This window comes from Mustela erminea, chromosome 19 (genome assembly GCF_009829155.1).
Source record: "Mustela erminea isolate mMusErm1 chromosome 19, mMusErm1.Pri, whole genome shotgun sequence".
Taxonomy (NCBI): Eukaryota; Metazoa; Chordata; class Mammalia; order Carnivora; family Mustelidae; genus Mustela; species Mustela erminea.
In genome coordinates, this window is record NC_045632.1 from 40,202,055 (window position 1) to 40,219,873 (window position 17,819).

The window sequence follows — 17,819 nt, forward strand, 5'->3', positions numbered from 1 at the left end:
AAATAAATCTCTTTTCATAAGAAAATCATCAGTAGAGACTAACCCTAAAATTATCCTAACCATTATAATTGGCAGATAAGGATTTTATAGGAACTACTATAAGTAAGCTCAATGTAAAAGAAAATATGTCCACAATGAATGAAAGGTAGAATACTTTACAGAGAAATATAAATGATCAAAAAAACTAAAGAGTCTAGAATTATCACCATCCCAGTATGATCTTTAAGTAAATCTTCTTCAGGAAGAATCTTATATAGTCAAATGTTAATAAGATTCAGGCTGGAAGCATAAATGAATGAAATGCTCAGAGTGCAACATGAAAGATACTGATAGGGCTTGTGGCGAACTAGGAAACACTGCCTCTATATAAAGGAAATATTTGCTATTTTGATTTCAGCTAATTGTTGCCTCAGGTAGGAATTGGCATTTTTTTTTTTTTTTTTTTTTTTTTTTGTAAAGAACTAGACAGTAAATATAGGCTTTCTGGGCCATATGATCTCTGTTACAACTACACAACTCTGCCTTCATACTGTAATAATAGCCATGGATAATGCATACTTGAAATGTTGTTGCTGTGTTCCAGTAATACTTTATTTAGACAACATGTATTGGGCCATAGTTAGCCCATGTGATAATAGTTAACAGAACATGGTCTCACAGAAATTTAGGTTCAAGTTTCCCTAACATTCTCTATTTCAAGAAAAAGTGGGCCACCAAAACTGGACTCCTGTCCTAGAGTAAATATGCATAAAATCCTGAGACATAAGTAATTGTTTTCCAGTCCACAGGAGGGAGAATGGGATGTCAACCCTTGCAAAAGAGCATAGTTGTGAAAGACTGAAACACACGGACGGTGCAAGTCATTTGGTTTAGTTGTAGGACAGAAACTGTGTGGGGTAAAGTTAAGAAAGCCAGATGGAATTTGGTATAACCAATACATGCCACCTTTTTTTCTCATTGAATTAGACAACAACTAAGACATTTGAGCACAACAATAACAAGTCATACGGGCAAAGAATATATCCAGATGGATCCCTGCATACCCGCATTATATCCAGTAAATGGTGGGTTGGAAGACTTAGCTTGTAAACTCAACATTCAGCATCTTAATATTTCTTTCACTTTTCTTTTTAAAGACTTTATTTATTTATTTGACAGAGATCACAAGCAGTGATCTTCTCATGGCTAGAGAGTGATCTTCTCATGACTAGAGAGGCAGGCAGAGAGAGAAGGAGAAGCAGGCTCCCCGCTGAGCAGAGAGCCCCATGTGGGGCTCGATCACAGGACCCCAAAACCACGACCTGAGCCGAAGGCAGAGGCTTAACCCACTGAGCCACCTAGGCACCCCTTCTTTCACTTTAAAAAAAATATTTTATCTATTTGTCAGAGAGAGAGAGCAAGAGCACAAGAAGGGAAAGCAACAAGCAGAGGGAGAAGAGGCTCCCTGCTGAGAAGGGACCCGATGTGGGGCTCAATTCCAGGGTCCTGGAATTATGACCTGACCCAAAGGCAGAAGCTTTACTCACTGAGCCACCCAGACATCCCTATTTACTTCACTTTTATAATCACCTGGACACCCTACCTCATACTCCCACAAAACACACACACACACACACACACACATTCATTACACTCATTAACGAAGACTTTGAAATGTTTGGGATACAGAGCAGAAAGCTCAGAATTTCTACCTCTCAGTTGTCAGGGAGGGATAGAACATAGCAGTAACTCAAATCCCAAATTTGAGATTCTCTCCACCCATCAGAGAAAGGTGCATAATGACCACCTACCAATGGGGTGACTTCTTTTCTCTTTGGGAAGAAGAAACATGTGAAACAAGAGGATAGAAATGTTTAGGGAAAGTCTTTCTTTCCTGCTTAGGAGAGGAAATAAGCATCCTTTTCCCTCAACAGCATGCTGATTCCAAATATGAAATCCCTTAAGTGTATTGAAGAATTTCTTTCTTGCTGTGCAGAACACAGCAATAATCCTGAACTGGAACATCAGTTATGTTAAATGATTTATATTGCTAATTCCTCATAATATGGATCTCATGACTTTGTTTTAAATATGCTATAGATCTTCCCTAACTTATGATGAAAAACAAATCCTAAGTTGAAGTCATCATGTCTATAATATACTTAATACACCTAACCTACCAAGTATAGCTTAGCCTGTCCTACCTTAAACATGCTCAGAACACTTACATTAGCCCACAGTCGAGCAGATCATCTAACAGAAAGCCTATTTCATAATAAAGTGCTAAATATCTCACATAACTTATTGAATACTGTGCAGACACTGAGAAACAGAATGGATGCATGGGTGCAGAATGGTTGTAGGTGTTTTGGTTGTTTAACCTCATGATCTGGTGGCTGACTGGGAGCTGTGGCTTGCTACAGCTGACCAGCGTTATAGGAAATGATTGTACCACATGTCACTAGGCTGGAAAATGATTAAAATTCAAAATTTTGAAGTATGGTTTCCACAGAATGCATATCTCTTTCTCATCATCATAAATTTAAAAAATTCTAAGTTGAGCCATCCTAAGTCAGGGACCATCTGCAATACAATCCACGTTACTAAGTATCTGCTCAAGCTGTATGAGCAGTAGAAAATACCTTACAAAAGTTCCATGCCATCTAAAATGATTTAAAAACAAGCAGAATCATCATAAAAGATCTGAGAGTTACTATTCTCTTAGACGTCCATTTAAAGTCCCCAAGGGAAGCTTTTAATTTAATGCTTCACATTAAAAACTAGCTTTGAATTGTACATTTGCCTCTGAGGCACTGCAAATAAATTAAAAAAAATATGCCATACATCTTACTCAGATATTCTCCATTACCAAATGGACCCAATATCTCAGCCTTGTTGTTTGCCCCCAGATTCCAGAAGTATTTGTTATATCTACTTCCAATAATCTGATTGAAATTCTGGAGCACTGCAGTTACTTTTTTTTTTTTTTTTTTGCTAGATTAAAATCTCCTTTTGTCCTTCAACAAATTCTGGTGATGAGTTTCCCTCAAACTGTGAAACTTTCCAAATCCATACCTTCTGATACAAAACTAATCAGAAAATCTAACAGTTCTGCATGGCTAAAAGGCAACAGAGAAATCACATCTCTGGCATTTTGCGGTAGGCAACAAAGGTGTTTATTATAAAATGTTCTGTTGTATAGGAAATGGGAGCATAAATATACTAGTGCATATACATTTATTTGTTCATTTACCCATTCATCAAATAACTTTTGGTGCTCAAATAATAACAGAAGATAAGTGTTTAGGTGGTGATATAGGCATGCAAACCAAGAAAAATATAATACAAGTGCTAAGCATCAAAGTATTACCTAGAAAATAGTGATTTTGGAATAATAGGGATATTTTCTAGGTAATGTTTATAATAACATTAGAAAATAATGTTACCTAAAATAATGATTTCTTCCATTTACTTACACTTTTACTGAATATTTATTAGGTACCTACAAGGTGCCTGGTATATTGCTAAACTCTAGAAATGAAACAATGAATAAGATATAAAAGATTTTTGCCTTCATTGATAACACAGTGGTTTCAGTCTTTTACTTTTTAATCATGCACTGAATAACAAGACATATTTAAATGCTTACAAAAATATCTGCATACTTACTGTTTATGAATAATATATGTACATATAGGTAATACTATAATATAAATAAAATGCAATATAAAACCTACTCAAAATGCAGAGACGTGATAAAATGAGATAGACTTTAAAATATTATTTTCTTTATTAACACTAAATGTTTTGATTTCACTAGTATATTAATATAATATATATACATAGGTAATTATGAAATACCACTTTCATTTTTTAAAAAAGATTTTTATTGATTTCTGTGAGAGAGAGTGAGAAAGAACACAAGCAGGGTGGGGCTGTGGGGCAGGCGAAGGAAGAGTGAGAAGCAGACTCTCTGCTGAGCAGGGAGCCAGTCGCAAGACTCCATCCCAGGATCCCGGGATCATGATCTGAGTCAAAGCTAGACACTTAACTGAGTCACTCAGGGACCCCAGAAATATTGCTGTCATTCTCAATAACATTTTTGGTGAGAACATGTGTTCATATATGTTTATTTTTAAAATATGTTTCATTTATCAAGCCTAATCAAGCAATAGCTGATTTAAAACCTAATGAGTTTTGGAAATATTTTTAAATGGAAATTATATTTCCTAGGTTTATTCCTTTTTTCTATCTTTTTTTTACATATGTGTGTGTATGTGTGTGTATATATATGTATATGCATATATATGCTTTTAGCACATACTGTTTACAGGAACAAAATCTCATAACTATAAGAGTACTTTTAAACATTTGGTTTTACTTCACTTTCCCCAGCCTGAGTTTCTTTCTAAAAGCATTGGATTTCTCACTTACTGTTTAAAATATCACCTTTATTTTAAGAGACCTTGAAATCCTCCACAGGGGTCCCAAAGTGCCCTGTTTTGGCCTTGGCTTCTCTGCAGGCTTGTGTAAGGCTACAAATTATCCTCCAGGGACAGGAGAGATGGGTCATGTGATCCATAAGAGAGGAAGAACAGAGTCTTTGAGGAAATCTGTAACAACAGTGCCCTCTCAGGAGAAAGGACTGTCTGTGATGATGTGGGAAAGCACTGTCTAGAAGCTGGAGCTGTAGGGTAGAGCTTGTAGGGTAGCGGACAGTCGACACTTGGAATGGGAAGTGAAGCAATCCCCAGCACCTGGGTTTCCATGCAGAAGAAAATATTCTCCCTGGAACGTTCCGGGAGCTGGTATTCCATATGCTGAAATGATAGGGCATGTCCTCAGGTTATATGTCCCACACAAAAGTGGATTTTTGACACCAGAAACAGATCCAAGGCATCGGTTCCTTCAAGAGAGCTTTAATGCCCAGAGGTTTACAACATTGCCTGACCTCTTCACTCTTCTGGATTCTACTCACTTTGCCCTTTTTCCCTGGTATTGTGATTATCTATGTATTTTCCTTTTCCAGATAAATGAGAACTTTCTTGGGGGCTAGGTCTGTGTGTAATTCTCATCAACTCCATTCTCTTATTCCCTTAAGCAAGAAAGAATTCCAAAAATGTTTATAGAAGAGTTACATATACTTTCATTGATAATTTGGCTTTTGAATAGTTGAACGTTAGATACTGTTCTTAGAGGTAATCAGCTTTGAGGGTACTTCATCGTTTATGAGTCTTTTACACATTAGTGACCAACAACAACGACGACAAAAATGTGACAACAGTAACAACAGATTCACTCAAACAAGCTTCAAGGAAAACGGGATTTTATTTTTTTTAAGATTTTATTTATTTATTTATTTGAAATAGAGAGAGAGAGAGATCACAAGTAGGCAGAGAGGCAGGCAGAGAGAGGGAGAAGCGGACTCCCCGCTGAGCAGAGAGCCCGACACGGGCCTTGATCCCAGGATCCTGAGATCATGACCTGAGCCAAAGGCAGAAGCATAACCCACTGAGCCACCCAGGCGCCCGGAAAACGAGATTTTTATTGGCTCATGGAGCAGATAAGCCCAGGTCAAGGATGTGACTTGGTGCAAGAGATCTTATAACATCGTCAATTCCAGTTTCTCTTTATTTCCCACTTAACTGGTTTTCATGTTGGCTCTGTTCTCTTTTCATTGTGTAACAACGGCTAGAGAAATTCCAGCCTCACCTGCTCACAACTGGAACCCAGATGACTGTTGGTCATAGGTTCACCATGAACCCATCGGTGTGGGGAACCATCATTAGGGCAATAGGAGAAGAAATGCTGAGGAGGTAACCAGCATACCTACCCCATGGGTATAGAAAAATAGCAACATTTCTAAAACATGTGTACCATCAGAGACCTCAAGCTTCTTCATAATTTTCAAAAAATTCTTTTAACTTTCTGCAGTTGTGGGTGTTTTTCACTAATGATGTTTTACTGCCAAATTGGCCATATGTTGATCTTCTCTAACAACCACTCTTAAGGAAAGGAGACCCAAGGGAGGGGGGGTAAGCAGGAGCCACTTAAACCCACTTATACTGAAACTGGATACTTTACTGTCATTCAGCTGACACTGACAGATGTAGTAGAATTCCTTCCTGAATGATGGAATTATTTTGACAAGTCTTAACGTTTGAGTAATTTTTAAGACTCTGATGGCTATTATTCCTAGAACCTATTATTATGTGTACCTTGACAAAGGTACTCTCTTGACAAAAAATAAAGCCGCAGAAAAGCCCCAAAATTCAAAAAACAAAAACCAGTCAAACAAACCTCCTCATCTGATTGTCTCTATCTCAAACTTTATAACTTATACTCAGATACTTTTGTTAATGCCAATCTTCAAAGGCATACCAAGCTTTAATAATTCTTTAGTACAACCTGTTTTAACATGGTGTTTTAATGCCTTGTTCCTGTTCAGTACCTGCATTATCTTACACCCTTTTCAGTTACACACTATTCATGTAGTGGCTTCTCAGAGTGTTGAAAAAGCTCTACTGTTTGCCATCAATTCACATGGTTTTCATCTTCTTTCAACTCATATGGTTGACATCTAGGTCTTCGTGTGTTCATTGTATTCATCTCTGTCTTCTTATATTTGTGATAATTGGAGAAGACTCTTGTAGTCATGGTTGGGAAATCCTTGTATCTGGTGGCTGATTGAGTTGGTGTCCATTTCCTGCCTTGTGATTTATTGAACCTAATTCAAGTCTTCAATTTGTAAAACACAGGGAGAATAAGTATATATATAATATAATATAATCCATCAGAGTATTAGTTTTGCTGTAGTAACCAACTACAAAATCTTCTCAGTGGCTTCTTTTTCTTTTCTTTTTTTTTTTTTTTTTTTAAGATTTTATTTGTTTATTTGACAGACACAGATCACAAGTAGGCCGAGAGGCAGGCAGAGAGAGAGGCAGAGAGACGGGGGGAGGCAGGATCCCCACTGAGCAGAGCCCCATGCAAGGCTTGATCCCAGGACCCTGAGATCATGACCCGAGCCAAAGACAGAGGCTTACCCCACTGAGCCACCCAGGTGCTCCTTCTCAGTGACTTCTAATAACAGATGCTAATAACTTGTTCCTACAGTATGCCTATCCTAGGTGTACTGGCACTCTGTTTCATGTTGTCTTCATTCTGAGAGCCAGGATGATGAAATATCTTCCATCTAGATTTATTATAAGGGAATAAAATAGGATAAATAATATGCTTTCTCTTAAAGCTTCAACCCAGACGGGGCAGGTGGCATTTATGCTGCTATTTCCTTGGCCAAAGCAAAATACAGGACCAAATGTAGCACCAGAAGAGAAGTGTCCAATATGTGTCCTTCTTAGAATTTAAAGTATTTGGTGAATTACACTACCAAGTCAGCTATTTTTCTTAGAGGATTTTTGAAAATACAAATTTAATTTTAACTAACAGGCTGCCAAATGGTAAATACTCAGATTTATGAACCCTTACAACATACTTTTCTGAGGACCAATTTCCTTCTCTTTGAGGTAAGATTAGTACTTCTGAGTTTGCCAGTTTCAAATGCTCTGCCTCCAAAATAAAAATTAATCCTTTCCTTCCTCCCCATCTTCATGTAAAATCATCTACTAGGGGAGTTTCTACAATGGATTTCTAAGTGGCCACCCATGTCTGGCTCTTGACCCTTGTTCTAACCAACTCTCCATACAGTAGCTAAAGGAACCATTTCTAAAAAGCAAATCTGATGACATCATTTGCTTGCTTAAAAGCATTTGTATCTTCTCATTCCTTTGACAATAACATTTAAAATCAATTAATTTGGGTTATATGGTTCTGAATGATCTAGAGCCTCTTTTTTCCGGCCAGCATCACTTCTAGTTGCTCTGCTATCTCTTACTCTACGCTGGCTTTCCCTTTCTTTCCAGACTAGACCAACTTATTTCTACTTCTGGGGCATTGTGTAATATATTCCTTCTGTATAGGGAACTTTTTTTTTTTAAGATTTTATTTATTTATTTGACAGACAAAGATCACAAGTAGGTAGAGAGGCAGGAAGAGAGAGAGGGGGAAGCAGGCCCCCTGGTGAGTAGAGAGCCCAAATGTGGGGCTCGATCCCAGGACCCTGGGATCATGACCTGAACCTAACGCGGAGACTTTATCCCACTGAGCCTCCCAGGTGCCCCCTGTGTAGGGAACTTAAACCACCCTCTGCACCTTGATTACTCCTTACCATCATTCAAGTTTCAGCTGAAAGAATGTGATCATAGAGATGCCTTCCTTAGTGTTTCACTGCAACCTGAACTTTTCTTCCATCACTCTTATTCAACCATGATGACGTATTTATTTACATAGCTTTACATGTTTGCTTGAAGCCAAGGCCCTTGCCCTGTCTTCATGGTCCCATCTATCTGGTCCACTTTGAATCCCCATTTGCTACTATTGTGCCCAGCATTTATAAAGTGTTCAATAATTATTATTTATTATCTAAATGTATGAATACATGAAGAAAAATGAAAGAGCAAATGAAATAGTTTATTTGCAAGGGCTTTTTTAATGTAAAAGAAAATGTGGAAGTATAAGGAAGAACTACGATTATACCAACAATACATACAAGGTAAAACAGGTTGTGTTTTACATAAGATTTAATTCATTTTTTTCCTAAATATTTAAATCTTTCTAAAGATAAGGGAAAGATAACTAGAAAGTACAGTTTTGAATTTTTCTTATGAATTAAGATGTTGAAATGTTTTTGTAGAAGAAACGGAAGCCCTATTTTCATGAAAATGTCCTAAATGTAAGAAAGGGATCATGCAATTATATTTTTTTCCTTTCCCAAACAACAGGTTTATAGCTGACTTTTAATTTTTTTTTTTTAGTGAGTGTCTACTATTTTCAAGGTGCTATGAGGGTGTCCTATAAGAAGTGTAAACAGCATGTGACAAAGCACAGATGTGGCAGAGAGAGCTTGGTAAGATGAGGACCCAGGGGAATTTCCCTGTAGCAAGGGAGTAGAATATAAGAGTCTCTTACAACATGCCAGTGAACTGCAGTTTCTTAAAAACATGAAGGAGCAGAGAAGAGACTTGGGGTGTTCTGGAGCTTTGTGGATTGAGTTACCTTGTGTGATTAAAATTAGGTCTGAATGGGTAACCTAAATGCACAACCTACTTCATATGACAAGTGCCAGCCATATAAGACTGAAACGCACACCCCTGAATCTGGTAGTATCTCAACTCTTCATTAATCTTGATTGTGACTGACATCCTGGCAGACTAGCAGCTACTATATCATTCATTCATTCACTCATTCATTTATTCATTCAACAATCATTTGTTGAACATCTGTCAAATTCCTGGTTCTCCCATTGACTCTAGAGATAATCAGGGAATAAAAATGTGCTGGTTCTTGTTCCTTGTGCACTTTGAGATGGAGAATGGAGAGCACATAGGGAATGACAATGTCTAGGAGGACAGCCCATGAATAGAATGGGGAAGAATGAAGGACTCCAGAGGAAAGATTTCTATTGGCTCTTTCTAAAGGTCTCTCAATGTTTGCACAGAACCCAGAGAATCTCCATGCCCCCAGAGATGGAGGACCTAGTTTGCTACCTAAGAGACTTGGAGCTTTATAGCCAACAAGCAATTAGTTCTTAAGAGAGTCAGTGCTCTCTTGGCAAGGAAAGGACAGCAGCAGCAATGTCAAGGATGGTTCTCTGATTCTTTTGTGGGCAGCCAAGGTCACCTGGGGGGAGGGGGAGAATAAAATGCCTGGGAATGCTTTGCAGAGGACTTGTATGGTATTCAGGATATTTCCCAGAATACTGGGGGAAGTCTTTGGAATGTGGGATAAACTCCTGAAGAGGGAATGGATCAAGGGATTTGTACTGCAGTTATTATCATCGCTAGAAATGTAAAGACAGTGAGAGAGAAAGAGAGAAGTGATAATCCCCAGATCTTAAAGGCAGTGTTTGCATTTGTAAATATTTCTCCCAGTGTTTCTCAACATAAAAACATGTTTAATACCATAATATTAGGGACACTTGGGTGGTGCAGTTGGCTGAGCATTTGACTCTTGGTTTCAGCTCAGGTTGTGATCTCAGGGTCGTGATATCAAGCCCCAGATGGGAGGCTCTGCGCTGAGCACGTAGGCTACTGGAGATTCTCTTTCTCTCTCCCTCTGCCCTTCCCCCGCTCCTGTTTTCTCTTCTAAACTAATAAATAAGTAGTTGAAATGAAACAAATCAAAAATACCATGGTAATTTTAAATTGTGCCTTATTGGCATACCATTATTTATATAAAAAGAATTTTTTTTATAATTTTCTTGACTTCACAATTACCATACTGAATGGCTACATTGTTTTCTCTTTTAAAGGCAAATAGCACCTCTACTCTGAGACATTTTAGCCATTTCTATTTCTCATGATTATAACCAATTGCAAAGTAAAATTTTGTGTGAATATTATATTACCTCTTTTGCAATTACTTGTAGTAATCTTTCCTAGAATTTAACTCATTGGGTCAAGATATTTTTGATTTTGTGAACCAGATTGCTTGCCAATGATGTAGGCTATTTTTAATAGAGCATCTTTATCAATTAGATGTAAATTGAAGTTTGGCAATTGAATAGACGTTAAATGGAATTTGTTTGTGCTAAAATCTTCATTATATATATTTGCTAGTGGTTATAGACTACAGTCCATTTCCCTCTTAAACCTTTGAAACCTGATGAATGTCAAAGAAACCCCAATTTTTCCTTTTTTCTGGAATTACTTACCTGACAAAATTTAACTTTTTCCCCCCGGTGAACTATTGAACACAGTTCATTTCAACTCTCATTACATAACTTCTCAGATCAACCCCATCATACCCCAAATAAATAGGAAGATACTAGTGAGGATGAATGCCTTGAATTTGTCTCTGGATTGTTTTTCTCATTTCTTCATTTGGCACATTTGCTTTTACATGCACAGCAGATGGTCATGGGAGAAAGAATACCCAGCTGAGAAGGGAAATAAGCTCTTGCTGCTGAAGGCGCCCTTCCTATACTGTTATGTTGTATTTGGCTACTAATAACCTCTGTGGGTCTACCCGGGCCTCAGTTTATTTACCTATGAAATTAGATAGCATATATATTTGATTTTTTTTCTTCTTAGAAAATCTTTATTTGCAGAAAGTTTCTTGATTCTGATACTTTTTTTTTAAGTGTTCAATATCTGTGAAATGAAGTTAAATCTTCCCATAGATATCAAGAGGCAATACCAAGGAGTGAGGAGTTGGTATTGCCAGCACACAAATTAGCTTAGTGTTATATACAGGTATCTCACTAGCTGATCATCTACATGGCTGAGGCAAGGTGTGGCGTTTCTGTGGTGACGCCCCATGGGGGTGAATTTTAAGTTGAACTTAATTTTTAATTGTCCTTTAAAATGCATTTTGCCAGATTATATTTCATGATGCAAAATTGAAATGACAATCATTTTGTGAATAGATCATTTTTAGTCACATGTCAGGCAGTGTGAGGGAAGAAAATAGAAACTGTCAAAGCTCTCAGAATAGGTTAGAGACTTCAAAGCTAAGACAAGTTGGTCTGAGCAATCTGTACCATCAAGATCTTACACTGGTACTACTTTAAAAGCTTCCAGCTGATCTCAGAGAAAAGTTCTTCAGTTTTAAATGGCATATAATTCAACTGAAGAAAAGAATAAAACCATGGATTTAGTTACAAATGGAAAACAGACAAAAGCTCTGGATCCTTCTGTATTCCTTAAAATGATACTATCAATGTAAGAGTTTTGGGAGATACAAGAAACAAGTTTATAAAGATCACATAAAGGTGTATCTACATGCATATTAATGCATGATAGAATCAAAAGTGAATCAGAAACACTTATAAATACTGAATTAAAGGTAGTATGAATATGGCACTTAAGAGAAAAGTTAAAGGCAGCTTATGAATTAACCTATTTATGGTCAGTAACAACAATAAAAATTAATGGTCAACAGTATACTTTCTATTTTTTTTTTCCTGAAAACTTACTTCCTTGGTGTTGCACCCTAAAAAAGAAATACATGATTCTGTCTTCTGAAGCATGATAGCTATAACTTAAATTCTTTGAACTTTTCAAGGACTTCAGTGTATTTATTTTTGTTTCTGATAAATATATGATACTTTTATAGTATCTAAAATTCTTATATTACTTTTCCTGTGGAAAAAAATATTCAAATAGTCTATGAAACTATTAAGAGATTAAGAAACTTCAAATTACTTGGGACAGAAAACCATTTATATTGTCTGGAAGTGATGATCAATAAGACCAGGGCAGAAGGTAATGCAGTGAAGGGTCCTAAATAAAGATTAGTTACTTCCAAGTGAACTTGTCTATAAAAGACCCATGGTAAATTGTTTTAATAAAAGAATATCACTGAACTAGTTAATGACTCAGAAAGGGAAATTAGGAAGTCTTTATAAATCTTATAGTTATAATGCTTTTCATCCCACTTTATCCTTCTCTGAAACATAGGAAATGTTAAAATGAGTCTAAAAACATCACCCAGGGGCACCTGGGTGGCTCAGTGGGTTAAAGCCTCTGCCTTTGGCTCAGGTCATGATTCCAGGGTCCTCGGATAGAGCCCCACATTAGGCTCTCTGCTCAACGGGGAGCCTGCTTCCCTTCCTCTCTCTCTGCCTGCCTCTCTGCCTACCTGTGATTTCTGTCTGTCAAATAAATAAATTAAATCTTTAAAAAATAAAAATAAAAACATCACCCAGTTGTTATTAATACAGTTTTCCCAGATCCACTGATCTTTTGACACCACACCCAGTGCTCTTTGTAGCTGCTTCAGATCATGCTTAGTCTCCTGGCCACCACAAATTTATAATTTCAATTACAATTACACCACAATTTACAAATTCCTCCTCAACAAGTGTCTGGGTAATAGCTCAGTCTTCTCCTCATTTGGCTTTTAAGGTGGGGACCCCTCTCCAAGATCCTCTGAGATGATTCTCTGTGCTATGGTAATTAGAATACTGAATGTGCTGAATATATTATTGGCAAGGAAGGACTCTGCCAGATAAATAAAGCAGCCCAGGTGTTACAGAGGAAAGAAAGTAGATATTGTAAGAGGTGCTGCCGGTTTTGTTCCCCCTTAGAATTTTAAGTCTGTTTCAAACCTTTCCTTTGCCTGGACAGTGACACTCCCAGTGCTTTGGAAAATTTAATTGGAACAATCTCATGAAACTGAAAATGGTCCAGAAAACCCCGAAAGAAGTTAGTTTAGATTGGAGGAGTGCACGCATTCCAATGCTACTCAGTTGCCTGAAAAATATATTAAAGGCCAATTTAGTATTACGTTTCCCCACAAGTATGGCTGTTAAGATATACACTTTAAATGTAACTACCCAAAATGCTAAAATTGGGATTAATATTTAAAATTTAAAGTCACAAATTAATGCAAAAAGATCCATAAAAATGTTAAGATTAAATGAAATGTCTTACTGGATTTGTGAATGGCTTCAAATGTGTGCAGAGAGAAGCACCTTACCTGCCATTCTATCATGACCTTGTTGAATTGGGATTTGGTCTTCTTCACCTTTATAATCCTCTGAGTGGCCACCTATGATATTATGTGCCCAAAGCCCCTTTTTTTCTACACATTGCCACTTTCCCTACCTGACTGGTATCAAGTAGCCCCAACCCCTGACTCAAAGATCAGCAAATAATCCAAGTTGAACCAGAAGATACTTTCCTGGATACTTGGAATGGATGAAAATAGCAACTCATTCTGACCACCTCATTTTGAAGATAGATCACACAGAGAATGAAGTACAAGAACAATAAGAAGACATGTGATGGTGTTTTGTCCTAGGACCCAGGTTTTCCTGAAATTAAACAGTGATCTCATTTTTAGGCTTTTTGAGACACTTGAGTACCTTAACAGGAAAATGTTTAATTAACTTATTTTTTAAATATTCTGCTTTTGGAGGTACCTGAGTGGCTCAGTCAGTTGAGCACCCAGCTCTTTTCTACTCAGGTCATGATCTCATGGGTTGTGGGATCAAGCCATGAGTCGGGCTCTGCACTTAGTGAAGAGTCTGCTTGGGGATTGTCTCCCTTTGCCCCTCTCCCAACTTGATATCTCTCTCTCTCTCTCAAATAAATAAACCTTTTTAAAAAATTCTGCTTCTCTTTTGAAATTCAAATCTTCTAGGGTGTTGAATAAGCCCAAAGCATAGATGTGTATAAATAACTTGCAACTCTTTCTCATTGCAATTTAACCACATGTTCTAAATTACCTCTTGAAGGAGCTTGAGTTTCTGTTATCTGAGCCCCAGAATACTAATTAATTTGCACTGACATAACGTATGTACTCATTTAGCATTTGAAAACAATTGAATGAATGAATAAAACCCCCAAAGAGTACTAATTAATTTGCACTGACACAAAGTACCTACTCCTTTAGCATTTGAAAAGAACTGAATGAATGAAGTAAAGGGTTAATATGCTGAAACTTATGCTGTTTGTATGAAAGGAGTACAGCTTTAGAAAACGGGCATGGCAAGAAGGATATTTCAGATGAAAGTCATCCTATCAGTCAAGTAAGAGAGAAGACAGATGTAGGCCATGGTGGAAAGAGGCAGTTTAAATGGAGGGTGAGTTCGAATAAAAAGATGATAGGAGGGCGCCTGGGTGGCTCAGTGGGTTAAGCCACTGCCTTTGGCTCGGGTCATGATCTCGGGGTCCTGGGATCGAGTCCCGCATCGGGCTCTCTGGTCGGCAGGGAGCCTGCTTCCCTCTATCTCCCTCTCTGCCTGCCTCTCCATCTCCTTGTGATCTCTCTCTGTCAAATAAATAAATAAAATCTTTAAAAAAAAAAAAAAAAAAGATGATAGGACACAAGAATAGATAAGTTGCTGGGGGTTTTTTGTTGTTGTTGTTTGTTGATTGTTTGAGAAGGAATTATATTTAAGAGAAAAGGGAAAGCAAATCACAGTTGAGAGACTTGGGAATGATGGGGTCAAAGCTGTAGTTTAGGGCCTTTTGAAACCTTTGTCTAGCATGGTAACTTGAACAGAGAGTATGGACACCAAAACTAGTTAAGATTCTCTTTGAATTGAATAGTTCACTTATAACTAACTCAGAACTGCTCTGAGCTAACAATAAGAAGTTAGATGGATGAATCTCTTTAGAAGAAGGACTCTGAAATTTGGCGACTGAAGATGGAGAGAGAGAGAAACAGTAGATCTGTAGAGGATTCCAGGGTCTTGTGGACAATTTGTCAGTCCACAGAGGAAGTCAAAGCAAATGCTCTTTTTGAAGAAATGCAGGTATATTGTGAGATCCGTTTTAGACACATCAAGTTTGAACTGTCACAGTGGAGGTGACTGAGAGGCAGCAGGAACCCATAAATGATGTTTGATAAGAGGTTGTTAAAATATAAAATGACAACTAAAATTCTAAGTACTGAATAAATTAGACAGACATTAGTTATTCCATTATTTCCCAAGATAATGTAACCCTAGTACCTTTTTACAGGATGTGTTTCTGAACTTCAGAAATATATACATGTTTTATTTAGGTTTATTTTTACTGAAATATGACATCAAATCCAAAATTTCCCTCACTGTAATAATGTTATTCACTACTGAAATGGTAAAGAGCAATACTTTTACTGTATGGGCTAAATTTGTGTGTCTGGAGGTAGATTTTTCTAGAAGGGTTCTCTACAAATATTTGTCAGATGAGTGAACAGAAGATTAGAACTCTAAGAGTGGGGAGACTGGTATCAATTATGTAATCCAGAGTCTAACGCATAGCCAGTCTTTAGGAAATGCCCACAGTTAGATATGTTCCTCCATCAAACTCAGTCTTAGACTGAGGGCCAGACTAAAGGCCAGACTAAGACTAATAAGTGCCCTGACTAGTTAATAATTTGGCATCTGGTAGGAAAACACACATACACAAACACAGGCACATATAAATACTTATTCTCTATTTATAGAATGTCACCTGTTTCAGAATGTTTGTAATTCATTCATCTTTTTCAACCTTCTCTCCCCAAATTCCCTTTGCCCAAGAATATTATTGAGCGGGCGCCTGGGTGGCTCAGTGGGTTAAGCCTCTGCCTTCGGCTCGGGTCATGATCCCAGGGTCCTGGGATCGAGGCCTGCATCGGGCTCTCTGCTCAGCAGGGAGTCTGCTTCTCCCTCTCTCTGCCTGCCTCTCTGCCTACTTGTGATCTCTCTCTATTTCAAATAAATAAATAAAATATTTTTTAAAAAAAAGAATATTATTGAGTAAGGCATCATTTAAAAAAAAAAAAAAAAGATTACCAACAAAGGAGGATGAAGGAGGGAGTTGTCATCCTACAGTTTACAAGAATTTACTTGAAAACCCTTTGAGCCACATCTATCTTCTCTGTATATCCCTCTTCTAAGCCACTGTGTATCCCTAAATATTCTCTTCCAGGAGTTAGCCTTCTCACTCCTGACCCTTCATCAGGAAATTCCCCACGTCCACCCATCCTTCTCACTTGCAGAACAAGTTAACTCTGTCCTCATTTCTATCACCAAAATTGCCTGCTTCCACTCACAACATAAAAGTCTTCAAGTGTAACAATGACCAACACCCAGAAGATAATGATTTTATGATCAGCAAAGCAAAGAACCATTAGCTGTCAGGGTCTGCTCGTCTTAAAATAGAATGAAAATTAAAAGTGACAAATAACTGTTTTTCTCTTGACTAATATTCAAAATATTTCAAAGGATTTATTTTATGCATGAAAGAGATAGAGCCAAGTTATTTTTCGCCAGTTGTGTTGGAGTTGTGTACATAAACCTGAATCAATTCACACTATATTTCAGATTTATTCCAACAGTGTTTTATTTGCCCTACTAGCCCATCTCTCAGTCACACTATAGGTTCAGTTAATAGGCAATTCTGAATTGCAGCACATGTGATTGAGGAGCCCAGGGGGTCAAATAGAAGCAATGTTGTTCTGATTCCAGAGTTTTTAATAGCATGTACTTATTTTAATGCTTTTAACTTATCTTCTGTATCACAAGCATTATTTTAATGTTTTGAACTTATCTTCTGCATCACAGCAACTGTATAAAATATAACTGGCTTTACCAAATAGGTAGCAACCTACCTCCACGAAATGATGAACTCTCATCAAATTAAGAAAAGCCACACATCCATTTCAAAATCTCAAAGCACAATATCATCTTAAAAAAATATTTTCTTGGAGGGGGGCATGTGGGTAGTGCAGTCAGTTGAGCATCTGATTCTTGTTCTAGGTTCTGGTCATGATCTTGGGGTCATGGAATGGAGCCCTACATCAGGCTCCACACTCAGCATGGAGTCTACTTGTGTTTCTCTCTCCCTCTCCCTCTGCTCCCCTCGCCTTAGGATAAATAAATAAATCTTTAAAAAAATATTTTCTTGGAAAATATGAGCTTCTAACAGTTGGCATCATCCTTTTTTTTCCCCCTTTCTTTCTGTCACATACAGTTATTTGCAAAAAATGCAGAAAGATGTGCTTGTATCCACTAGTTAGGCTAATAGATGAGGAAGTGAGTTTATCATTGTGAGAATATATGAGGTTTAAGATTTTAAAAATTGGTAATATATTAATCCCAGAACCAGGAGTACTTCTTATCTGGAGATGCTGGAGAAGGACATGAATCCTTTTTATGTGGCACTGTATTCATTCTTTCCTTCAACTCTCACCTATAAAGGATCTATCCTATGTCAGGTATTGACTAGTCAATGGAGAATAGTTTAGATTCAAGACTACAGCATTAACTCTGATCTGAGTTTCCACCGTGCCAGCATGCTTTGCAG